We start from the raw sequence: 25,634 nt of genomic DNA, 5'->3' as shown, positions 1-25,634 counted from the left end.
CCTTATCAGTTTAAATAATTCACTGCCTGGCCCCTATTGGATGAGTTTCTACAATACTGGCAGGCCATGTGCTTGATCTGCAGAGGGGTTCATATGTCACTTTAGATGACTCTTTCAACTGCCTGAATAACTGTGTACAAGTATGGCTTCTGATATCCCTGGATGGATGTCTGCCATTATCCCACATCTGACCATGTGTTGGTATATGTACATGACCATGGATTATTACACATGTGCTAAGGGTATGTAATTTCTTTGTTTTTCCCAATTGATTTCTAACTATAACCCAATTTATTTCATCACTTCCCAGGTTTTTTTTTTTTTTTGCCCCCAGGTTTAAAAATTTTGTTTCCTCTCCACAGAGTTAAAAGGGAAAGGAAGAATGAATGAATCAAAGGAGAATGAATTCTGTAAACATTAAAAAAATATTCCAAAGTAGGCAAAAAATGTTTGTGGGCTCAATCATTTTGAGTCTGGATTGCCTACCTTACCTTTTTTTTAAAGTCCTGTCTCACTTTTTGCATTTAATTACTATACTGTTTTAAACATTTCACTTCTCACTATGTCTTCTATACTACACTTATCATAATAAACACTGGCTATGATCCTAACTTAGGCTTGCTTTAAAATAGATGTACTTAAGAATCTGAGCAAGGGAAAAAACCATGCTAACACTCACAAGGCACATTCTTTTCTCACGCCTTCCTCAGCCTATTGCCCAGGGCAGTAAATTGCAGGGTAAAATAACCGGTTTATTATTTGCTGTTTTCTTTCACTCTGTTGAGAAAAGCTACATTGCTGGCAAACTGACAGAAAATTTAAAAATAGAATCCAGTGTATTGTATGCATGCTTGGTGCAAATGCTCAATGTGAGCTATATTTTAAAAAATTTTTTTGTACTGGAATCTACAAAATGTAATGAGTGAGTTTTTTAAACTGGGTAGGGTAAGCAGAAAGACCATAAGAAAAGCAGGCAATGATTTTTGCCTTCCCTTCCTCCTAAAAACACAAATAAGTCCTCACCTAACAACTAACCAAAAGCATTTTTATTTTTTTGAGGGAAAAGCAGAGTTTTAAAAAGCATTGATTTTTTTGAATCTGTGTTCCACTAATACCCGCGTTATTTAGCTGCTTAGAAAATGCTCAAAATTTTTTCTTACAGTCTAGCTCTTAATGAATCTTCCTTTTTTCTCACCCATGAATTTTCATTACTCTGTGCTTTTGGCCTTGTCTTCTATAAAATGTACCATTTTCACTCACAGTTTAAGACAGGTTTTGATGTTCTTAGTATGACATACTGTATGTAATGTTAGCTGTTTAAAGCTGGAGATCAGATTGTGCATAATAACATATGTAGTTTGGATTATATAAACACTACAGGAAGAACGGGAGACAGGGCCCTTCTGTGTACAAATTTCAGATTGCTAGCTGTATGCCTGTTTAGAATGTTAAACACTCCTAACTAGGCAGTGATGAAGTTATTTCTTTAATGACTGTGACTTCTGAAGCTATAAAGACAAAAAATTTACAGCTAAAAATAAAGATGCTGCTGCTAATTAATATATTTACGTTATGTGATCTTCTGCTTGCTACTTAGGGAGTTTTGAGGAGGAGGGAAAATGAATTTTGTTGTCTTCAAAGCTCAATCCAACTGAGCAATTTCTTAAAAAACTTGGAGAACATAGCTTAGAAGGGCCAGAGACAGAAGAGCCAATGCAAATTGTACATTTCACCCATTATAAAGAAGTTGGAGTCAGGGAACTCTACTAGTCTATTTCCCTAGGATTGTTTCTTTTGTATCCTAACATTTCAGATTAGTTAGACTAGCCTGTGTGTGGATATTTTTTTTCTTTCTATTGTGTCATTCTTTTATTATTAACGTTGTTGTCCTGCTTTTTCATCTGTTGTTGAAAGACTGGTAACTTTCATGCATTTCAAGAGAAATTAAAACGTATTACCATATTTTTCAGCAATGGGACATTTCAGAGTGAAGAAATAAGTCACAGTTCTTCTGGTTTAGTAAGTTTACATTTTATTTTAAATATTCATATCCTGCTTTATTTCAGGAAAACTTCAAGGTCGCTGGTATGTTTACTGCTCAAGTATCAACATAGTAATAATCAGAACTTTGAAACTGTGGGTGAAAAATCCAGCAAATTTCAGTCATCTTTTATTTATGTAAGGAGATTGTGTGGCATCTTACTTCCTGTCCCTTTTCACAGGAACTTTAAACATGGACGCTTCTCTCCCGGGGTATCTTTATATTGGGAAGCTCTGCGTGAGGTTGAAGTTTTTATGGGGGAACTTGTTTAAAAGACAGTTGTCTTTAAAGGCGTATTTGGCTCAGCAAGGTTAGGGGTTGCCAATAAATCCATTTATAGCAACTTCTGTATTCCCTGCTCTAAGACACATGATTGGGGTGACCCGTGTATGATTCCCGCAGGCCATGCAAGGCAGCGACGGTCCTAAGTAGATCGCTCTTAGACCAAGGCTGGTCTAACGGGCTTCGGGTGTGGAGTGGGTTGCGCCCTGCGGGCTGAATTGCCTGCCTGGGAACCCAGGGTTCCCGAATCCATAAGCCCTACCCCAGCTTTCACTCTACTGTGGAATGACAAAACATTTTGGGAACTCGGGAACTTAATTTACTGCTGCTGACGGAAACAATAATAGCATCTTTGTGTATTTCCTGCCTCCATACCTCCCTCCTCCCACGATACAAGCATGACGTTAGCACTCCATGTGTGTGTGCACAAAACACAGGGCCACCCGTGTGTGTGTGTGTGTGTGTGTGTCTGTGTGCGTGCGTGCAGACAACACAGGGCCAGCCCGGAGAGGTGGGAGGAGGCTGCGGGGACACGGCCCCGGGGACGTCCGAGGCAATCACCGGTCCCTGAACTTAATTCGAGTTCGGGAAAGAAAAAGACACAGCAGGCGAGATGCCCTTTACACCTCCCATCTGCTTTAGCTCATTCTTGCCCTAGAAAGTGAGTGTGTGTAGTTAAGTGAGGCAGAGAAAATTTAAGAAAGCCACACAAGTCACCCTAAAGGATCCACCAAAACTTCAGCTTGCTTAATTGCTCCCAGATGTCCTCCTCGGCTGATTTCAACAAGCAGCAAGGAGGGAAGGCCAGGCCACTTCACTGATTTTTAGAGGTTGAAGAAAAAAAATGCAATCACACATTTTGATCCAATCCTGGAAGGGCCCAAACGCAGCCGCAGGGACTAGGCCCCCTGAGCGAAGCTAGAGTCCCTGCAGAAAGTTCGCGCGCCGCGTCCCACTGGTTCCGGGAGCAGCCGCAGCCCGGGGCGGGAAGGGACGCGGGAGGCGCGGCCCGGGCGGGCGCGCGAGAGGAAGGTGCCTTCGGGAACACGCCCAAGGGCGGGGATTCGCGCTGCCAATGAGGCCCCGGTGTGCGAGGCGGGGGGACGGGCCGGAGCGCAGCCTTAGCAGTGGCTGCTGCAGGAGCAGCGGCCGCCTTGGGAGCCGGAGGAGAGGCAGCTGCGGAGCGCTGAGCTGGCCGCGCCCCGAGGCCCGGCCCTGGGGGTGGGTAACAGCGCCGAGGAGCTGGAAACTTTCCCGGCAGGTAACTCCCGCCGCCCTGGCGCCGCCGCCGGCCTCCGCGAGTCCCGAGCCGCGCCAGCTGCTGCGGTGCAGAGGGGAGCAGGGGTCTGGGGAGAGGAGAGGGCGATGGGGAGAGTGGAAAGGCATGTGGGAAAGTTTCTGGAGCTTCCCTGCCCCCCTTCGTTGGGCACACCCGGGAGCTTTCCGGAGATAGGCACGGACATGTTGTGCGCTCCGGGCCTTGATCCTGGCGGCTCCGGAGGGTCGGTGCCTTCCCTTCGCCTGCCCTCCTCGCCGGACCAATCTGGCCCCGGGCAGAGCTGAGGTTCGGGGGCACCGGGATCTTGTGGCCGCACACTTGAGTTTCGGGACCACCCCCGCCTGGCGCGCCTCCGCGCTCCCCTTTCCGCCTCCTCTGTAGCTTTCGGGCTTGGCAAGGGCCTGGGCTGCGCCTGGTACCTGGGGCGGGGGAGGCGGGAGAGAGGCGCGCCTGGCACGGCGGGGTCCAGAGTACCCCCGAAGTGTAGATGAGCGCGGGTCGCGAAGTTGGCGGGTTGAACTTAAGCCTCTGGGGGAGTGTAGTGCCCCACTCTGGGTCGAAAGTATTGTTCGCTTCCGAGAACACTGCGATGAGTATATCCACGTTCTTTTGGGGGTGGGGTGAGGGGGGTGAGCAAGGATTAGACATTGAGGGAGAGTTCGAGATCAGGATTGTGTTCTTGGAGAATGAAGGTGCTCAGTTCTTTTGGGGGACTTATGTCAGGGCGCACGTTCTTTCTGGGAGACTTTGGGGTGCGGGCGCGCTGCTTTGGGGGTGTGAGGGGCTCCCGGCTTTGGCGCGGCAGCTTTCCGGAATGGCTGGCAAGGAAGGAAGCCCCAAGGCATTATGCGCCGTGTTTGCAGACAGAAACGTCTCTGAACCGGCGTTTTCAAAACTTAGTTTACTTATTGTGTAAGGCTCCGGGAGGAAATGCGGCGGTGGTCAGGTAGAATCCCGGCGCCGCGGCCAGGGTTTCAGAGGACAACGGGCTCGGCGACGGTCTTCCCCTCCCAGCCCCCTCCGGCCCACTTCTGACAGCCCCAGATCCCCGTTCCTCGAAGGATGGGACTCGTCTAGGTAGCTCTGTTCCCTGCAGTGGAGTCGGCTCCTGGAGGTTAGGAGGGTACCTTCATCTTGAACTTGACCCCAGGAGCATCGCCGTCTGGGCGAGATACAAGGAAAAAGGAAGCTGAATCTTCCCGGGGGATGGGCCTCGAACTCTGGCAAGGAAAGGAAGAGCTTGGTTTAGAATCTTTGAGGAATGGGCTTAGGACTGCTGAGGTCATTAACTCCAAATGCCAGGCCATCAGACTGTAGAAGTTAATGTGTTTGGAGGGGGTGGGAATGGGAGAAGAAAGGAGACACCTGGTTAGTTGGTGCGGAGTTGGTATTTCTCTGTAGTGGAAATGAAGGGAGTCTGCCTCTCTGCTTTCGCCAGAGCCGCTACTCACTCACTCTCTTTTTTCCTTTCCTGGGTCTTTTTTCCCTTCCCTTATTCTTGCCAGCTTGGCACTCCTGGGGAGAGGCTGGGGGAGGAGAGAAGAAAGCAGTTGGGAACCTTTCCTGGCCAACTTGGAGGTATTTAAGATCTGCTACTAGGAAGATTCCAGGATTTTAACAGCTGCTTCTTGATTGCTGGGAATGAAAGAATTTATGAGCCACTGAGAGCTGTTCATTATAGTGGTAGTCTGAATGTTTTACTCATCTAAGCTACTTAAAGACCTCACAAGGGACCTTCCCTAGGGATGCCAGTTTCTGCAAAATTCGTGTCAGCCAGAATGCTTGGTGGGTGTCAGTGAGAACTCATTGTAAGTATATCTTGGCGGTATTAAGATGAAAAGTATGTGGGAGTAAAGGAAATATGGTATCTGACATCCTCAGGACTTCCTCCTAGGGTTGCTCCTGTTACCTGCCAAGTGAATTCGGTCCAGGCTTCCGGATTGTTGTGATTTGACAATAAGAGGTGGGAAATAGTGTCATCGATTTTAGTGGAGGCAGGAAAGTCCAGAAATAAATTTAAGGTCACTTTTCATGACCCTGTCTTTCAGCTGTGAGTCTGCAAACTTAAGTTTTGCTGGGATGTGGAAGCCATGGTTTTCCTGCTTTTTTGGTTTAGCCACCAGAATGTCTAAATTATCATAATTTATGTCCAGTGTGGAACTAAAACATAACTGATTCATAGTCAGCCTTTTTCTACTTCCCATAACAGCCTGTAGAAAAGAACATTTTGTCTCTTTAACCACACACAATTTATTTGGTGCCATAGTGGGTTTTTGATATTGGGTGATTGAGGGCACAAATTTAAAGACAGTGGAATTTTCTCGATTAAACTGTTCATTTTTAGGCAACATCCCCTTCTGAGTTGCTGATTAATTCTTTATCTCCCAGGAACATTAAAATCAGTATCCCTGGGCTGGTAGAATTGTAATCCATATTATAATGATGCCTGCCGGCATAGCTGGACGTTTGTGTTATGTCGATATTTCCATCAGGCATTTCTAACCCAGTTGTAAAGGTTTCTGTCTGGGTTGGGTTGCAAGTAGGCTGAGGGTCTCATAGTCAGAGAGATGGCTTTGTTTTTTACCTTTCTGATGAAAAGTTTAACTTGTTACAGGAATAAAGTTTACACAAACAAAATAAAGCAGAAGAAATATATGTATTGCTGGGGAGGGATTTGTATTAGTTCGCAGGATAGCTTTGTTTTGAACCATCTTTTAAAATGCATATTTCAATAGAGGAAAAACTAGAACCTCTTCCTAACCCCCTACCAGTTTACAGATGTTGTCAGTATACTAGGTTCTTTAGCCTTTCTGGGCCTTAGTTTTCTCATTATCATTCCTAAAATGAGATTATCTTTCAACTATAAAGTTCTGTGACTGTCCAATAGTTGGAGAAATGTAGGTATTCTGGAGCTAGTTCTGTAATATTAAAGTAGTACTTTGGTGTTTATAAAGTGCTTTACTTACATATTATTTTCTTAAACCCTTAGTTAAGTAAACTGAGGCTGGGCAAATTAGATCAGTTTGCTTAATATCATCTGTAAACAGTGGAGGTGAGCTTGAACCTAGGTCTTTTGATTCTTTATATTCCAACCCCCATATCTCTATTTATGAAGTCACAAGTGAATTGGCTAAAACTTGGCAGACAGACTTAAGTTACTATGTGGCATTTTCTCATAATATTTCATTTATGAGTTACTTGGGTTTCAGAACCCCAGGGTTAACATCTATGTTTTGATGTCAGAGATTAAAAACAGTTCAGTAATAATGGTAATAGAACATTCTCCCCAAGAGAGTTTCAGAAATTCATATACCTTAAATTAATCATTTGTTTATTTCCAACTTATTTTTTTATTAAGTAGACTTCAGGATCTGGTGTGATTTATAATCCCCATTTGTAACCCAGACAGCATTCTTAAGGAAATCACTTCTCAAATCTGTGCATCTTTTTTAAAATAAGTAATAAATATATCATTTGCTTTTCATCTTGGTATCTCTCAGCTGAATTACAAAGCCTGGATAAATGTCCCATTTTTGGTGAAATTGTTCTTGGGCTCTTTTTACTGCTGTCTGGATTAGTCTGATTTTGCACCACTTGCTGTGCAAAAAAGAAAAAAAATTCTTCTGTTATGCTGTTGGTTTAATGGTAAAGAAGTGGTAGGCTGCAAGTGACCCATTTTCACGGACTCTAAATGTTTATACTGTGCCCTGCTTGCCTATTTAAGAGTACTGAGTGCAACTTGACACTCATTTGGAAGCTGGTATGGATTTTCTTTAAAGGGTTCTAAAATAAATTATGTGCTATTATAGACTCTTTTATGTCTGAGCAACTTGTCCTTCTTCAGCTTCTTAAACTTATACTCAGAAGACCATCTTTTCAAAATAACTAAGCAATTAATGAGTACCCGTTGTTGTTCAGTTGCTAAGTTGTGCCCCCACTCTTTGCAGCCCCGTGGACTGCAGCACACCATGCTTCCCTGTCCTTCACTATCTTCTGAAGTTTGCTCAAACTCATGTCCCTTGAGTCAGTGATACTGTGTAACCATCTCATCCCCCTTCTCCTCCTGCCTTCAGTCTTTCCCAGAATCAGGGTCTTTTCTAATGAGTCACATCTTCACATCAGGTGGCCAAAGTATTGGAGCTTCAGCATCAGTCCTTCCAGTGAATATTCAGAGTTGATTTTCTTTAGGATTGACTGGTTTGATCTCCTTGAAGTCCAAGGGACTCTCAAGAGTCTTCTCTAGTATCACAACTCTAAAGCATCAATTCTTTGGTGTTCAGCCTTCCTTATGGTCCAGTGGCCATTCTGACTGGTGTGAGGCGATTGTAGTTTTGATTTGCGTTTCTCTAATAATGAGTGATGTTGAACATCTTTTCAGGTGTTTATTAGCTATCTGTATATGTTCTTTGGATAAGTGTTTGTTAGGTCTTCTGCCTACTTTTTGATTGGGTTGCTTGTTTTTCTGGTATTGAGCTGCATGAGCTGCTTGTATATTTTGGAGATTAATCTGTTTCATTTGCTGTTATTTTCTCCCACTCTGAGGGACCTTTTCCCTGGTGCCTCAGACAATAAAGAATCTGCCTGCAATGCAGGTGATCAGGGTTTGATCCCTGGTTTGGGGATCCCTGCCATTGAGAAGAGAATGGCAACCCACTCCAGTATTTTTGCCTGGGAAATCCCATGGACAGAAGAGCCTGGTGGGCTATAGACCATGGGGTCGCAAAGACACTACTGAGTGACTAACACTTTCACATCCATACATGACTACTGGAAAAACCATAGCTTTGACTGTATGGGCCTTTGGCTGACTGTAAAAAGGCTGCCATTTCCAGGTATGTGTGTGGAGAGAGAGAGTTATGAAGCAGTAATAAAGTTGGGAGAAGAGTTACCAGTGTGCTAGAAGGGGACAAGAGCAGCAAAGCAGAAGAATGGCTTCTGGTTTTTATTATAGGGGAATAGATTTTGAAGGATAGGAGAGGATTTAGATAAAGAAGGCTCTCGAGAAACATCTTGTACAGCATAGAACAGGTTCTGGTTTGGGTTGGGTTTCCATGTTACTGATGGAAGTAACCCTCCTAGGATAGATGTCCTCTTTAGGGGTTCTCGAAGGTGTGTGTGATCAAGGAGAATATTCTGGAAAGAAGAGTCGCATAGGTAGAAATGTCAAGGACAAGAAAAGCATTGCAAAGGGATGGCATAGTCCCTGGATTTTAGTCCCCACAGATTTCACCACTACCATGAGGGAATTTATTAGTAGAAATCTTCCAGTCACAACTATATGTAGATGTGAACCCAAGATGTTCAGCTGTATAGCCCAGAGCCACGGTGACTCACCACCCTCCCTTGCATACCCAGAAGAGACTTAATACCTCTGTGAGTTGGGGTTGGATTTGGGGAAGTCTCTAAGCAACACTTGGATGTGATCTTCTCATGCATATATACTCATGCGAAAGTAGGATTGTATATTACACGAACTTTTAAAGAAATTCAAAAAAGATTTGACATACAAAGGTACATATAATGTATTTGCACAGAGTACAGTGTATGCTTATGTGATATGCTCCCTCTGCTCCACCCCTGTTATTCAATACATTCTTTAGCACAGCTTTAATGGCTGTTTTGTAAATTCATTACATACATTATTATAATTTGTTTAACCAACCCATTTTGACATTTAGGTGTTTGGAAAGAAATCTCTTAGGCTATCAGAGCCCTTTGTCTCAGGATGTGATTTACTCATCATTAAATCATAGGACCCAATAAAAAATAAAGTAAAAAAAAAAGTCAGAGCCCAGCACATAGGGATACCTGGCTGCTGGTAGCTTCAGAACCTCACATCATCAAGAAACTGACTCTGAGGAAGTTGAGGGGGGCAGTGGGAAGGGATGGACTTGTACGCATTGCTATATTTAAAATGGATAACCAGCAAGGACCTACTGTAGAGTACAGGGAACTCTGCCCAATGTTTTGTGACACCCTGAATGGGAAGGGAGTTTGGGAGAGAGTGGATTCATATGTATGTATGGCTGAGTCACTTTGCTGTCTACCTGAAACTATCACAGCATTATTAATCAGCTATACTCCCAATATAAAATAAAAATATAAAAAAACCCAAAAAAAAACAAAACTGAATCTTTGTTCTCAGTTCCAATTTGGGAAAACCCTGGAGAGAGCTCAGATTGGCTTGATGCCAGCCAACAGAGAGTTACAGTTGGCAAGTCTCCTTAGGTCCACAAGATGGGACTGTGGGGAGACAAAGTATCCCACACAGAAGGGGGTTATTTTTAATGGAAGAGGGAGTGAATGTGGCTCAGTCGTGTCCGACTCTGTGACCCCATGGACTGTATAGTGCATGGGATTCTCTAGGCCAGAATACTGGAATGGGTAGCCTTTTCTTTCTCGAGGACCCGACCTTGGGATTGAACCCCGGTCTCTCACATTGAGGGAGCTGGGTAAACAAAAAGGGCTTGTTGCCTAATGCAGGATAGGTTTCCAGAAGTGGTATTGCTGGTTATAACTCCATACCAATATGTGGAAGAATATGAACCTTTTTAATGCTTCTGTGATATATACACTGTAGTCTTGAGAGTAGTAGACTTTTCCACATTCTGTGGGTATCTGAATGGCTGCATGCTCAGGCACTTGGGTAATCGGGTATTGAATTACTGCAAAAAAAAAAAAGCGAGTTGGTCATTATTCCCATGTAACCCATTATACTCCCTTCTGTCTGCCATGCTTTATTCTAAATTACTGGGGATTAGTAACATCAATTATTAATGTTTATTGAGTGCTTGTTGACTCTGAGCTAGATGACTGAATTTAAAAAATTACGTGGGAATGAAACAGTGTTGTTCTTTCTTCATCCATTGTCCTACATACACAAAGCGCTGTGGCAGAGGTAGTCTCTTGCCCATACCACAGCATTCCCCTTCCTGGTCCTCCCTTCCTTCTTGTGGCTTAAACCAGCAACCCTTTATTTGCTTGGAATTCAGAAACTGGAGCTGAGTTCTGCTGGGTGGTTTTTCTGCCTGGGTCTGGGCTCACTCAGGCTCTGGTGGTTGCATGATTCATTGCAGGGGCCATTGCTGTAATAATTTACCATGTTGCTTGATAATATGACCCTGCTTTTGGTTAGTTTTCCATTGCCCATTTGTTTCAGGGTAAGTTGGGTATATTTTCTGCCCCAGGTAGTGAATCTTGATTAAGCCAAGTCAACTTTAGTAATACCATACCTGTTGCTAGTGACTGGTTAATGAGTAAGGGTGTGACCAACTATATTTCCTACTATACTGGGAGCCCAATATTGTCAGCAAAATAAAACAGGTTGAAAGTCTGAAAATCATAAAGATGTAAGGGGCCTAAGACCACGGTGACTTTTTTTTTTAGCTGCAGAATTAACCAACCCTGAAACCACTGTGACTCAGAACTTCTTATGTGGGGAATTTTTTTTTATTATTGTTTGAAGCAGTGATTCCCCAAGTAGAGTGTGCCAGACCATCCAACATGGGAAGAAATATTAGAAGTTTGTTGAGAAAAAAGCTTTACTAATATTTAACAGATGAGTTGACACTAGTTGGTATATCTGAGAGTCTTCTGTACTTAGGTTATACAAGGTCACCTGAGGGCAGAGGAGGCATTTTACAACCTGCTGGAATTGACAATGGCACTCTCATTCCTATTCTTGCCTTTGGTGAACTCTATCCATGTAGACAGATTTATGGGTTATATCATCTAGTTTTAAGTAAATTGGCTCCTACAAAATAGGCAAGTGGTTTAAAAAAGATTCTTTCAAAGAAAGTTAAATGATAATGATGTAAATCTAAAATCCATAGGAATAAGAAAATGTCTTATTTGAGATTAGGGAATGACTTTTAAATCAAATTTAATGAGTTGGCACCAACATTGTGTATAGAGGTATATTAACAAATACAAATAAACTTGGGAATACTGTTTGAATCATTCTCATCCTTTAAAGAGTTTTTAATGGATGTTTTATCACGTATGGGTTTCCCTGGTAATTGATAACTCTAGGGCTTCCTTTGTGGCTCAGCTGGTAAAGAATTCACCTGCAGTGCAGGAGACCTGGGTTCAGTCCCTGGGTTGGGAAGGTTCCCTGGAGAAGGGAAAGGCTACTTATCCACTCCAGTATTCTGGCCTGGAGAATTCCATGGACTGTGTAGTGCATAGGGTTGCAAAGAGTCAGACATGACTGAGTGACTTGAAGAAGAAGAAGAAGTGTTTTAATTTCATATAAACTATTGGGGGATATAGGTTTTTTTTTTTTTTTTTTTTTTTACTGTTAGGGCTACATGATCAAAAGGTTTTGAGACCACAGTTTAAGTCACTTGTTGTCCCTTATTTTCATGTACTTGTGTTACTTAAAGCCAAAAACACCACAGCTAATGTAAGGACAGGTAAGACCCCTGGTAGTTCCCATCTAGGTTTCAAGATTCTCTGTGATATGATTTGTAACTTTCTTTACCAGACCCAGTTGCCCTCTCTGTCTGCCACTGCGCCCCTGCTGGGTCCATTGATAACCTGCATCTTTTCAATTTTGCCTCGGAGGACCTGTTCTCCCCTCCTCCTACCACTGAAATTTTCATTGTCCTTAACGGCTTAGCTCAAGTAAATAGTGCTTTCTCATTCACATTTTTCTGATTTCCCCCTTCTGCCTCTAAATGGTTCCTTCTCTTTCACCTCCCTAGCACATTGCTTGTACATTGATTATAATGTTTTTCTCTGTTTGCCTTTTTATTGAAAAGTCATTTGCCTGCTTGCTTTGCCTATGGGTCGTAGGCTTCTTGGTGGTTGGGGTCCGGCTTGCTGTAGTCATTTTACAAAATTGCTTGTTTCCCCATCTGAGGGAAAGGGAGGCAGGCAGAGAACTCACAGCTGTTAAATCCCCTTCTGTGCTGATTACCATGGGGAGGGCGTCTTTCCTCCAGCTCCCTGCAACCTTAGGAGGTAGAAAGCGCCATATACCTGTGAGGGATCTGAGAGCAGGGAGCACACACAGTCCAGACAGGAGGATCCGGGGTCCAAACCACGGTCACTTTATTTCAAAACTGCCCTCATACATGTTGCCTGCAGTTACATGTTGTCCTTCTTTCACGTGGGAACACTGGCATGAGTGAAAATGGAAAACTCCATGGGATGTTGCTACAAAAATATTCCTGGACCATCCTGGGCAGGTATGGTGCGTTCAAAGGAGAGTCTGCTCTCCTTGTGCAATAATAGGAAAGGCCTGGAGGATTTTATGTGTGTAGATCTAAATGCCTATGGACAGTTAGCTGTCTGCAAGTACCCTCAGGCAAAATCATGGGCAATAAAATAAGTCCCTACAATAGGGTCTGGCCTAAGAGTCCCAGTTGAGAGACAAGTGGTGAGGCTCTCTACTCTGCTCAGCTGAATCAAATTGTTTATGCCTATATTCTCTCTGGTGAGGATAATTGAGGGTTGATAGGTTGTCAGCTTTCAAGTTGAACCATGTTAGATATATGCTATCATGATGGAAAACAGGCGTCTCTCCAGGGTTTTGAGGGTCAGATGACGGAATGTATATGAAAGGGTTTTGAATGTTGTAAATTGCCTCCCAGATGCAAAGGAGACATCAGATTTGATTCTTTCCTTGTCGTAGTGACTTCTAGCTTAGATTTCTTTGTTAGCCGTTTTTGTTCTCTTTTAAGTGAATTACCGAAGGATTTTTTTAAAGTGTTGGGGTTCTTAAATGGAATAGGATGCAGTTTTTCTAAACAAACAAGCAAACAAAGACCCAAAACCAAACTACAGATATTAGTTCACAGTTTACTATAAAACTTTTAGCTGTGGAGTAAGTAGAGTTTGTGGTAAAGTGAATTTATCTTGGGATTTAGTTGTTCAGATACCCATAGAATCCACTTATAAGAATGGAACCACTTCTGGTGCATAAAGATGGGGGTCTTTGAGGTGAGTTCCTGGGAATCCTTAAGTACCATCAATGGTTGAAGAGGTTTGACTTGGGGTTATATTTTGTTTTGTGTTTTGTTTCTGGGAAGCCAGTAACTTATTTTGAGGAGTCATTGCAGAGGATTTAGGGAGGGACCCTTCAAAATATCTCTAGGTAGTTTTGAAAGTGAAACTCAGTGTGGTTTGAAACTTACGAATTTGAAATCTATTCCAATGAAGATTTACAAGAAAGTGGATGTGAATAACTAAAATTTTGCAGTGGGTATTTTCATATTACAGAGCGTGACATAAATTAAAACATGTTAATTTAACAAGTAAGTTACCAGAGAAGGAACTGGTGATCCACACCAGTATTCTTGCCTGAGAAATCCCATGGGCAGAGGAGCCTGGTGGGCTACAGTCCATAGCGTTGCAAAGAGTCGGACATGACTTAGTGACTAGACCACCACTACCACCATGATAATAACTTTCAGACTCAAAAGACAGAAAAAGTGCTGGTTCCTACGTTGCGAATAGATGCAGTTGTGAATATTTGATTATTCAGGGTTCTTGAAGCACGCATGTAACTTAAGAGAACCTTACCTCTGAGTGGTGTATGTCTATAAGGCAGCACTTCCCAAGGTGGGTTCCACAGAAACTGATTCTCAGAAAGTTAATAGATATTATGCAGGGAAACAAGGTTTCTGTTTAAGTGGGAAAATCAGGGTTAATCAAAGTAAAACAGGTATTTACAGAACTTTTGACCATCCTTATTTCTAATATTCATTCTCAATCTCCTTGAAGGGAAACAGGATTTAGTATTTCTCAAATGGATTAAATTGTAGAAACATTTGCTAAGCATCTTTTAACCAACAGACAATGTTGGATTGCTTCATTTGCTTAAATTATTTTAAAGCAAATCCAAGACAGTTTATAATTCACCTGATGAACTTTAGTATGCATTTCTAACTAAGGACTTAAGGACAAAAAATCACCACCTCTTTATCACTTTAAAGAAAATTAACTGATTTCTTACGTTATCTAATTGTTCCCCAAATGTCATCTGTCACCATTTCTCATTTTGGGAATCAGGATTCGGTCGGGGTTTATGTACTGCACTGTGGGTGGTTGCTTTTGTCCCTGTTGCTTTTTTAAATATAGAAAAAGACTATCTGGCCACCTCCTCCCTCCCTCTCCTGACCTTCAGAAGAGAGCTTGTAGGATGTACATGTCTGGACTTGTTTCCTTGTGGTGGTGTTTATCTTGTTCCTCTGTCCCCTATATTTCCTCTAAACTAGAAGTTTTCCTTTAATCTCAAGGCAAGTTTAGATTCAGGTTAAATATTTTTTGCAAGGATATGTCCTAGACTATGCTTATGATTTGAGAATAGGCAATTTAATTTAGAATTCTTAAGTTACTTTTTAAAATATTAAGTATGACTTACAGTTTGTTTGGAAATTTATGAGTATATCAGGGGAGGGATGCAAGTTTGATTATTCCAGTTGTGGTTGAAAACACGGTGGTATTCTGAGTAGCTGGCCTGGTTAAATGGGTATACGTTTTTAGTGTATCTTAAGATTATAAACCGTGTGACTCGGGTAAAATGGCTTGAGTGTGAAATGTTGCTGGTGGTGGAATTTTATTCAGAATGACAAGTTATCTGAATTATAATGGTAAAACATGGTTCTATAAAGATTTATTTCTAAACACATTAATTTAGAAATATGCATTAATTCTACCTATACTCGATAAATTTTAACAGTATTTTTCTGATAAATGCTTATGCTAATTTGAAGTATAGCCACAAATCTACATACACCCTCAGGGTGATAATTTTATATGTACATTGTCTTAGAAATTCAGACATGTAAATAAAAATTCATATTATAACTGACTTTGCTAACTTAATTTTATATTTAAGTTTTTTCCCTTGATAGCTTTCCAAGTGCTTGTTTTATGTCTGGGAAAAATTAAAGGAGCTTTGTGTGTATTAATGAAGACTAGTATGGTATATATAAAGTAGCTTTGATGGAGGGATGAAAGCTATTGTTGGCAAATCCCAGCATAGTCTTATGTTTAACCCCTTAGTGGGCAGCAATACTATTTCATATATTACAGTTTGCCTTTTGTGAATAATAAGGTGCCTTGGATAGAGCAGTGCTTTGTAACTAAACAACACAGCTTTTTTTCTCCTCCTTAAAAAAAAAACTAATCTGTAGGAGGATGGGGCTTTCCTGGTGGCTCAGTGGTGAAGAATCTGCCTGCAATGCAGGAGACATGGGTTTGATCCCTGGGTGGGGAAGATGCCCTGGAGTAGGAAATGACAGTCCACTCCAGTATTCTTGCCTGGAAAAGCCCATGGACAGAGGAGTCTGATGGGCTACAGTCCATGGGGTTGCAGAAGAGTCAGACATGACTTAGCAACTGAAGAACAACAACAAATATATAGGAGATAGTGAAAAAAGCATGATCTTTGAAGCTAGAGGAATCATAGGTGGTTTACTGGATTGCTGTCTCTTTGTAAAATGGGATAGTAATTCCTGTATCGTAGGGTTCATGCCAAGACTAAAGGTGAGAACCTATACAAAATAATTAGCACTGTGCTTGGCTAATAGATATGCAGATGACACCAGCCTTATGGCAGAAAGTGAAGAGGAACTAAAAAACCTCTTGATGAAAGTGATAGAGGAGAGTGAAAAACTTGGCTTAAAGCTCAACATTCAGAAAATGAAGATCATGGCATCCGGTCCCATCACTTCATGGGAAATAGATGGGGAAACAATGGAAACAGTGACAGACTTTATTTTTTTGGGCTCCAAAATCAATGCAGATGGAGACTGCAGCAATGAAATTAAAAGACACTTACTCCTTGGAAGGAAAGTTATGACCAACCTAGATAGCATATTCAAAAGCAGAGACATTACTTTGCCAACAAAGGTCTGTCTAGTCAAGGCTATGGTTTTTCCAGTGGTCATGTATGGATGTGAGAGTTGGACTGTGAAGAAAGCTGAGCGCCGAAGAATTGATGCTTTTGAACTGTGGTGTTGGAGAAGACTCTTGAGAGTCCCTTGGACTGCAAGGAGATCCAACCAGTCCATTCTAAAGGAGATCGGTCCTGGGTGTTCTTTGGAAGGAATAATGCTAAAGCTGAAACTCCAGTACTTTGGCCACCTCATGCAAAGAGTTGACTCACTGGAAAAGACTCTGATGCTGGGAGCAGGAGGAGAAGGGGATGACAGAGGATGAGATGGCTGGATGGCATCACCGACTCGATGGACGTGAGTTTGACCTCCGGGAGTTGGTGATGGACAGGGAGGCCTGGCGTGCTGCGATTCATGGGGTCGCAAAGAGTTGGATGTGACCGAGCGACTGAATTTGCCTAATAGGTGCCCAAAACAGGTCCTTTTCTTCCTTCTTCTCTTAACCCTATTTTTAAATTCAACTTCTGGAGCAGTAAATGAATGAAAATTTTCATTTGTTCTGAGTGTTTTAGAAATTGCTAATTTTAAAATGCTTGTTATAGAAGTCCAGATAAGAATTTGATTTCTTTTTTTAATTTTTATTTTTAATTGGAGGATAATTGCTTTACCCTATTGCCTTAGTTTCTGCCATACATCAACACGGACTAGCCATAGGTATACAAGAACTTGATTTCAAGATAACTTTTACGTGTGGTTTGTCAGTCACTTATATTAAAACAACTAGACAGATGTCTATATGAAATGTTTTGAACAAACAAGTGAGACATTTTTAGATGGTAATATATAAAGGAGAAGGAACCAGAGAATAAAACGGATATTCTATTATTGCCATGAGGTTATTGCTAACAAACTGCCTGGTTTTAATGAAAGTCAGTATGTTAAAAAGTCCATTTATTTACTAAGTCTGTGAGACCGTGAGCTACTTCAAAGACTTTCAGTTGAGTTTTGGTGGAGTGCGGTTTACAATAATAAACTTTATTTTATTTAGATGGTGTAAGTCTGCAGTGCCACTCTCCAGTCATAGGTGTGTGTTTATGAACAGGATTGTTGCTAACCAAGAGTGCAGGCTTCCTGCAGAGGAGAGGCATCAATGCTACTCCAATGGGCCCCGGATCCTCAGTGGGGAGGACTCTCTTTACTGGCTTGTGCCCTATTAATGACTCACGGAAAGGGAGAATTAATATATCCATGGTGCTAGTGATAAAGAGCCCGCCTGCCAATGCAGGAGACTTAAGAGAAGCAGGTTTGATCCCTGGGTTGGGAAGATCCCTTGGAAGAGGGCATGGCAACCCACTGCAGTTTTCTTGCCTGGAAAATCCCATGGACAGAGAAGCCTGGTGGGCTACACAGTCCATGGGGTTGCAAAGAGTCAGACACGAATGAGCGACTTAGCATGCATGCACACATGTTTTGAACAGCAGAAGTCCAGGAACAGTTTGGAGGCTACTTAAGTAGGCATATATTGGTGAAGAAAGACATGTTTTCTTTTACCCAGCTGTTTGTAAGTCCTGGGGCATTTGGCTTTGCTACTGGCTTGTGCAAAGAAAGGTCTCAGGAAGATGGAGTCTCTTGCTGCTCCCTGCCCAGGTAATACGGTACCTGTTTCCTGTGAATGACCTAGATTCCTTAAGGGTGCTCAAGTCCAGCTGCACTGGAGTATTTTTACACTTTTTTTTTTTCTACCATGAAGTCACAGTTTGTTTATCCCTTCCTTTCTGTAATGTTCTGTTTAAGCAAGAAGGACTCTTTAGACTGTCCTGCTTAGCAGCAGCAGCAGCTTTTCCTACCAAAGTCAAGCCAGGAGGACTCAAAAGGGCATGATTTCCCCCTCCCATCATGGAAAGAGTGAAGAGACACCATTTCTAGAGGGCTAGTGATTGAGTTCTAAGCTGATGGGATTTATAGACATTTGACCCTGACATGGCTTCTTTTTTTGCTTTCTTAACAGCAGTCTTAGCTGGCTCAACTGAATATAATATCCTTAAAGAGTTCTAGAAGTAAAAAGTTACCATGAAGGTGCTAACTGTTTGACAAATTAGAAACTTTCCACTTGTCAAAGGTGGAAGCCTTGCATTAATTTCCCCAAGAGTATTTATTGAGGGCTGTCATTGTGCCTTTCTGAGTTTGAGGCCCAGCTCTGTGTCTCAGTCTGAGGAGATAAGTCTTGCAGAGTACAAGTGTGTGCAGCAGGAGAGAAGAGGAAGAAGGAAGGAAGGAGGAGGGGGAGGCAGGAGAGGTGGGGCTGGTAGCTGGCGTGGGGGTGGGGCTTCAGAGAGGAGATGGAAGATACCTAGCACTTGGCCAGGTGGGAGAGAGGGTGAGGGGCTTTCTCTGGCAAGAGCACGCTCAGCAGAGGCTGGGAGGCATGAAAATGCAAGTCGTGTTTGGGGTGCTGTTACTAGAACAGATGGTGCCTGGCATTTGGGTGCAGTGGCAGGGAGGGGGAGAGCCAGATTGCAAAAGGCCTTGCTTGCCAGGCTAAGAAGTATGGACTTGATCCTGTAAAGCAAGTGATAGCTGTCAAAGGTTTTAAAGCAGGGAGATGATGTAATCAGAGCCGCACGTTGGAGGAAAGCTTTGGCGGCTGTGATGTGGAGGGGAGGCTGACGTGGGGACAGATGGATGGCAGGGTTCGCTGCGATGAGGCTTTTGAAGTAGGTCAGGTGAGAGCTGATGTTTGAGGCCTGAGTTAGTGGGAGGAAGAGAATGAAAGTCAGTTGAACTCCTTTTATCGTGGATTTAGGGTGCATTAGCTCCTATCACGTTCGCAGAAACTTTGCAGAGTGCTGTTGTTCTTATCCTCGTTTTGCAGAGAAGGAAATGGGCTCAGCCAAGCTTTGAACGCAAGTTGCCAGTCCTGTGTTACCAGGCTTTTATTTTTATTTATTTATGTAATTGTTTGTTTATTTTTGGCTGTGCTGGGTCTTCGATGCTGCTCCGGCTTTGCTCTAGGTGTGGCGAGGGAGGGTTACTCTCTAGTTGCCGTGCATGGGCTTCTTGTTGCAGTGGCTTCATTGCGGAGCACATGGTCTAGGGTGTGTGGGATCAGTAGTTTGTGGCAAATAGGCTGAGTAGTTGCAGCTCCTGGGTTCTAGAGTGCAAGCTCAATAGTTGTAGTGCATGGGCTTAGTTGCTCCGGGGCATGTGGGATCTTCCTGGACCAGAGATCAAACCCTCATCTCCTGCATTGGCAGTCAGATTCTTTACCACTGAGCCACTTGGGAAGACCTCAACAGGCTTTCAGAACAGAGGGATGAAAACACCAAAAAGTGTGTATGGGAAGATGAGTTTTGCAGTGGAGTAGATGCTGCTTCCACAAAGGAAAAGGGATACATGGCAGCAGACTGAAGGCAGAGAGCAAGGCTGCTTCCAGGCTGGGCAGCAAGCGAGGGATGTTGAGTGTTATCAGGAAACGAAAACTCTCGGGACAGGAAGGGCAGTTCGAGGCCCCTTTGGGATACGCAGCTGGGAATGCTCGGTGGGCAGGAGGAAATAGGGTTTCTCAAGCGGCATCCCCACTTCCCTGTGGAAACTCCTTCACGTCCTCTGGATGGGCTTGGAGTAGAACTTCCATAGGAGGGGGTGGATAACAGCCCTTGCTCCTGTAGCCTCTAGTTCCAGAGCAGAATTGTGCATGCAGGAATCACCTGGGCTCTTACTCTGCTTGCACATTTCCAGGCCTGCCTGAAGGTGGTGTTTCAGTTGGTATGGAGTGGGGTTTGGCAGCTATGCTTCTATCAGAATCTTGGGGTGAGTGAGGAAGGGTGCAACCAGATCCTGCTTTTGAGGGTGTTTGACTCTGAATGGCCTAACCTGGCCTTTCATTTTACTTCTGTTATGGAGCTTTTGAGAGCTCCTTGAACAACATGGCTTTGATCTCTGGTGAAAAGGCACACCTAGGAGAATTGCTTGTTTTTTTTTTTTTTTTTAGGAACTTACTATGTACATTCATATTTAGTTCTGCCAAGGATGCTTTTTAGTTATTTGGATTCATACACAAAAGTAGCAAGCCCTCAAAATTAGGTTTTTTTTTTTGGCCTTTTAGACGGACCTTTGGCAAGAAGTTTCTAGTGAAATTAGATTCTGACTATTTTTCTTGTTTATGAAAAAGAGGTTGGAGGAGGGAACCTGGGATGTGGAGAGTGAGGAATAATATCATAGGGCTCTTGGTTTGCCTGGGAGTGGCCTAGGTTGTCACAGATGAAAAAGTCGCCCAGTGGGGATCTGATGTACAGCTTGGTGACTACCATTAATGATGCTGTATTATAGACTTGATCATTAACAATGCTGTATTATAGATTTGATCATTAATGATGCTGTATTATAGATCTCAAAGTTGTTGAGAAAGTTGGTCTTAAAATGTTATCACCACAGAGACACAAGTGGTAATATTGTAAGTGATGGAGGTATGAACCAACCTTACAGTGGTAGTTGTTTTGCACTGTGTATCTGTGTCAAATCACCATGTCATACGCCTTAAACTTACACATATGTCAACAACATCTCAGTAAATCCCGGGAAAAAAGACACCGAAAAGGACTCAACTCTTTGAAGTCTAGGTTTTAAGCCCAGTCAGCCTACTGGTTATTACACCATTTGCTTTGTTATTAGTCTTGAACCCAGCCTAGATTCTTCTCCCGTTCCTCTCTGTCAGTTGGGTCTTTTTTTTTCTATTGAGATAGAATTGACATGTAACATTAGTTTCAGGCTTGTAATGTAACGATCCAGCATTTGTAGAAACTGTGAAATGACCACCACAGTAAGTCTCCTTAACATCCATCACCACACATGGCTACAATTTTTTCCCCTTGAAATGAGAACTTCTAAGCTCTATTCTCTTGGTAACTTTAAAGTATACAATACAGTATCATTGGGATTTCCCTGTTGATCCAGTGGTGAAGACTCTGTGCTTCTAATTTAGGGGATGTGGGTGTGATTCCTGGTTGGGGAACTAAGATCCACATGCCTCGAGGCATGACCAAACCAGAACAAAAAATAAGCCCCCACCCAGCTGGTAGAGAATCCGCCTGCAATGTGGGAGACCTGGGTTTAACCCCTGGGTGGAAGATCCCCTGAAGAAGGGAACGCTACCCACTCCAGTATTTTGTCCTGGAGAATTCCATGGACTGTATAGCGACTTTTACCAAACAGTACAGTATCATTAACTAGTCACCATGATGTACATGACATACCCAGGAACTCTTATTTCATAACTAGAAGTTTTACCTTTTGACCTCCTTCACCCACTTCACCCTCCACCCCTGCCACCCCACCCCAGCCAGGTCTTTTGTTGGTACAGGAGACTTTGAAGCCAGTTCAGGTCACAGCTTAGCCCCTCCGCATCACTGTGATCCTGGGAGGTTTACCCAGCCTTCTTGAGCTGGTTTTCTGTGACTTTGGAATGCTGGTGCTTTTGAAGGCTGTTTTGGGAGTTGAGTGACATAACACTGCACCTAAACCCAGCCACACTCCCTGGTCGCGGCAGGGAGGGCGGGGCCTGGAGCCGCGCTTCACTCTGCACACCTCCGGTGCCTCCTCACTGCACTGGGCGGGTGTTCAGGGCTCACCGCTCAGTGCCTGTCTTCACAGCCCTTATCCCATTTTTTCCTCCAGAATTGGGAGGCTTTCTTGTCTCCGTGGCCGGTAACAGGGGAGAAAGTGTTTTTCGGGTTTTGTTTTCAGCCTGTGTATCTTTTCTGTTGGTATCCTGTTACTCTTGGGCTAGGTTTTGCTTCTTTGTCTCCTCCAGTGAACAGGTATGGGTTCATTGACTGCTGCTGATTGGTTCACAGTTCTTCTGTGTGGGAGGGAGGAGCCGCCTCCTCTGGTTTTCCCACCTTTGCTAAATGCCATTTACTACTTCCTGTGTTAATTATGGGGCTTCCCAGCTGCCTTTCCTTGGTCTCCATCCTGTGGAGGGAACGGGAGGGGTCCGCCTGCCCTGTGGTTCGTTAGTTCAGTCACTGGAGACGGGCCAGTGAGCCCTCACTTGGTGCCAGCTCTGTGCTAAGTGCTTCTTAAATTACCTACTTGCATTCTCTTTAAGCCCCTAAAAGGAAGTAGGTATTATTCCTAGGCCCAGTTTGTGGATGAGTTGGGGGGTGCCTGTGCCCAGCCCTGGGTCTCAGAGAAGGTCCACAGACCCGGGTACCAACTTCTGCAATGCTGCCCTTCTGTCCCACCTCTCGCCCTTGGTGGGCGTAGTTATCTGCCAGAGCAGAAGCAGTGAAATTTAAAATCCTTTAGGAGTGCAGGTGCAAATGTCAGTTTCAATGAGTGGCCTGGGTACTGTAGAAGGTGCAGAGTTAGGGGGCTGGGAGGGAAATTTGGGACGAAACTAGCTGTGCGTGATCACAGGGGGGGCAAGGAGTTAGTGGGGTTGCAAAGAGTCGGACACTACTGAGCGACACACACACACACACACACACACACACACACACACACACAACCCCCGCCCCCACCTTCTTACCTCTGCTTGTTCTCATTTTGAATGGCTCCTGAAAGACTCTGCCTTCCAGTGTGCTAATTAAGTGCATATTTGTGGATGCTATAGACAAGATTTACTTCTCATAACCTTTTTGTTCTTTCCCATTTTAGTCCTACATTACAGATTGCTTTTGGCTGACTTTTTTTGGGGAGGAGGACTACAATGCCCTTAGGTTATCCACAGTGTTAATGAACACATCTTACCTTTCAGGACTCTTTGTTTCACCTCCTCACTTAACTCCCAGCATCCAGATATGTAGAAGAAAAGCATAATGGAGAGATCAAAGATTTGGAGTAAAGTAGACTTGGTTTCAAATTTCAGCTCTTCTTTATACCCTTGGACAGGTTTCTTAACATCAGGGCCCTCAGTTTCTTCATCTGTAATATGGGAATCATTGTACCCGGGGAGAAATACTGTTTGTCCAGCACTTCTTCCTAGGGCTTTGCACCTAAGAGGTGTTCAGAAGTTTCATTATTCATTTCAAGCTTGATTCAATGGATATTAAATATAGTTAGTGTACTAGACTTTGTACTGAATTTTGGCAGTTACAAAGATTATTTAGAGATGGTTTCTGTCCTGGGGAGCTTAAATTCTGGTGGTCAGGGCTGACGCATACACATTCATCATGAGGAGGTGAGGAGGTGCCAAGACCCAAGCTGTGGCAGGAACCACGAACAAAGCGTTTCCTGTGCCCTCAGGGCTGGGAGATCTTTCCTTCCTGAAGGAGGTTATGCCCAAACCCCGTGTTAAAGCACTGAGTGAGAATTAACCAAAGAAAGGAAGGTGGGATGGGTGGCTGCCTATTAGCAGCACGAGCTATGGATGGATGGTCAATCTGGGAGAAGTGTGTGCAGCCTGGTTTCAGCTGGAAGCTGAAACAGGGAAAGGAACCCTGAATCCTGGTATCTATGAAGGTGTTGGTAGGCCTGGAATGCTGGCTGAAGAGCTTAGAAGATGTAATATTTTCTAGGATGGAGGATCAAAATGTAAGGGAAAAGACTTATGTAAGTAGTGCTTAATAGTTTTGTCAGGCATTTTCTTAGTGCAGAGTCTGATTAAATAAATTCTGGTGCGTCCATGCAAGAGAGTGATCTGCAGATGTTAAGAGAACGAGGTAGGTTTATTTGTGCTCTTAAGGAAAAACTTCCAAGAATATTTTTAACTGAAAAAAAATTCGTAGGGTATCTTTGGGAGTATGTATACAAGAAACTACACAGCAATTGCCTGTGCAGGGGGGCTGGCATAGATGACAGTCTTCATTTTACTGCAGACCGTTTTGTGCTGTTGGGCCATTTTTCCATATGCATGCCTTTCTTTACAAAAAAGAAAATACTGTAAAGAAATGACGAATGTTGTACATTATCAGGTGAGCCGGAAACCAAGTGACGGAATATAAAAATAACTTGTGTTAGCGCACTGTAACGCCATTATGCGGAATGTTAGATTATTTCATCCTCTGACAATAATACCATTCATGGGGGGTTTTAGAGTTTCCCACTTTCACATACATTATTTCAGTCAGAATTAATCACTTCCATCTGTGCTCTCATAGCAATTAAAATATTTTAAGAATTATAAATGTTAAATGATGCTCTGTAAAGTTTGGGCAAGGGGAGAAAAGAATGATATTACGTGTTTAATGCAACATCCGTGAATTTATCCCCTTGCTTTCTTTGCATATGGCTTTGTAAAAAATGTAATTGTGACTAAAATATACACTTACTTACAGGCTTTTCTGTTCAGTGTGATTTCATGCGTCTTCCCAGGTGTGCATCTGTGTTCTTGTCTTTTTGGATGGCTGCTATTTTGTGAAACCAGCTACCCCTTCACCAGGGGCCCCTTGAATCACTCACACTCCTGTGCACTCTCTTAGCTGTGCTGGTTGTCTGGATTGATGTTCACCCCTTCCTAGACCCTTGGAACTGGGATGGATGGCCTGTGTGTCACTGAAGCACAGGGCACAGAGAAAGGGCTATTGTTGACGGAATAGAGGTTCCTTTGGGGCTTTGCAGCAACATTTGGAGATAGAAATGGTACATACGTGTAGCTTACAGCCAAGGAAAGAGACTAAGGGTAAGCAGTCACACAGTAGCTATCCGTAAGTGGCTGAATTCAACCTTGAATTCTCCTAACCCCAGCCCAGCAGCCTTTCTCACTGTTCATGAAATCAGAATTTTAAAATCAGAATTTTAAAAGCCTTTCCCCAGGCTTTGCTGGGGAAAGAGATTGTTGGGTTCCATTGAGAGTGAGTGAACAGGTTTTTGACCTTCCTGAGAAATTTCCTACTGTGTGTTCTGGTGATGAGTGAACTGAGTTCAAACCCCAGTAGCATCTTTGACACAATTGTGTGGCCTTAGGTAAGTTCACTTAGCATACTCGGGCAGTAGTTTCCCATCAGTTAGAGTGGTGTATGTGGGACCTGCCTCCACAAGGCTGTCCTAATACATGTGAGGCATATGGCACATGGTGGCAGCTCACTATATGCTAATATAACTTTTTCCCATGATGGTTTGATGAAAAAGAATGATACCAGTGTTGGTAAGGGTGGTGAAACTGAGTACTCACACAGTGTTGAGGGAATGAATGGGCACAACCCTTCTGGAGGGTAACCTGTCAGTGTGCTAATTTAAAGCATGACAG

The 25,634-nt window shown here is 43.2% G+C and overlaps 1 protein-coding gene across 5 annotated transcripts in view; it reads left to right on the top strand.

Annotated features, from left to right (window-relative positions):
• Positions 1 to 3,295: 3,295 nt before the first annotated feature.
• The window catches only part of TANC1 (tetratricopeptide repeat, ankyrin repeat and coiled-coil containing 1), a 254,013-nt gene continuing 231,674 nt past the window's right edge, over positions 3,296 to 25,634 (top strand). For 2 of the 5 annotated variants that reach the window (XM_061396081.1, XM_061396091.1), the window contains exon 1: positions 3,401 to 3,584. The gene's annotated coding sequence lies outside the window, so the exon portion shown is untranslated. Of the gene's footprint in view, positions 3,585 to 25,634 lie in introns of all 5 variants that reach the window. The other 3 variants (XM_061396071.1, XM_061396060.1, XM_061396050.1) reach the window with 3 other exon arrangements.

Source organism: Bos javanicus, chromosome 2, assembly GCF_032452875.1.
Source record: "Bos javanicus breed banteng chromosome 2, ARS-OSU_banteng_1.0, whole genome shotgun sequence".
NCBI lineage: Eukaryota > Metazoa > Chordata > Mammalia > Artiodactyla > Bovidae > Bos > Bos javanicus.
This window is presented reverse-complemented; position numbering and strand designations above follow the sequence as displayed.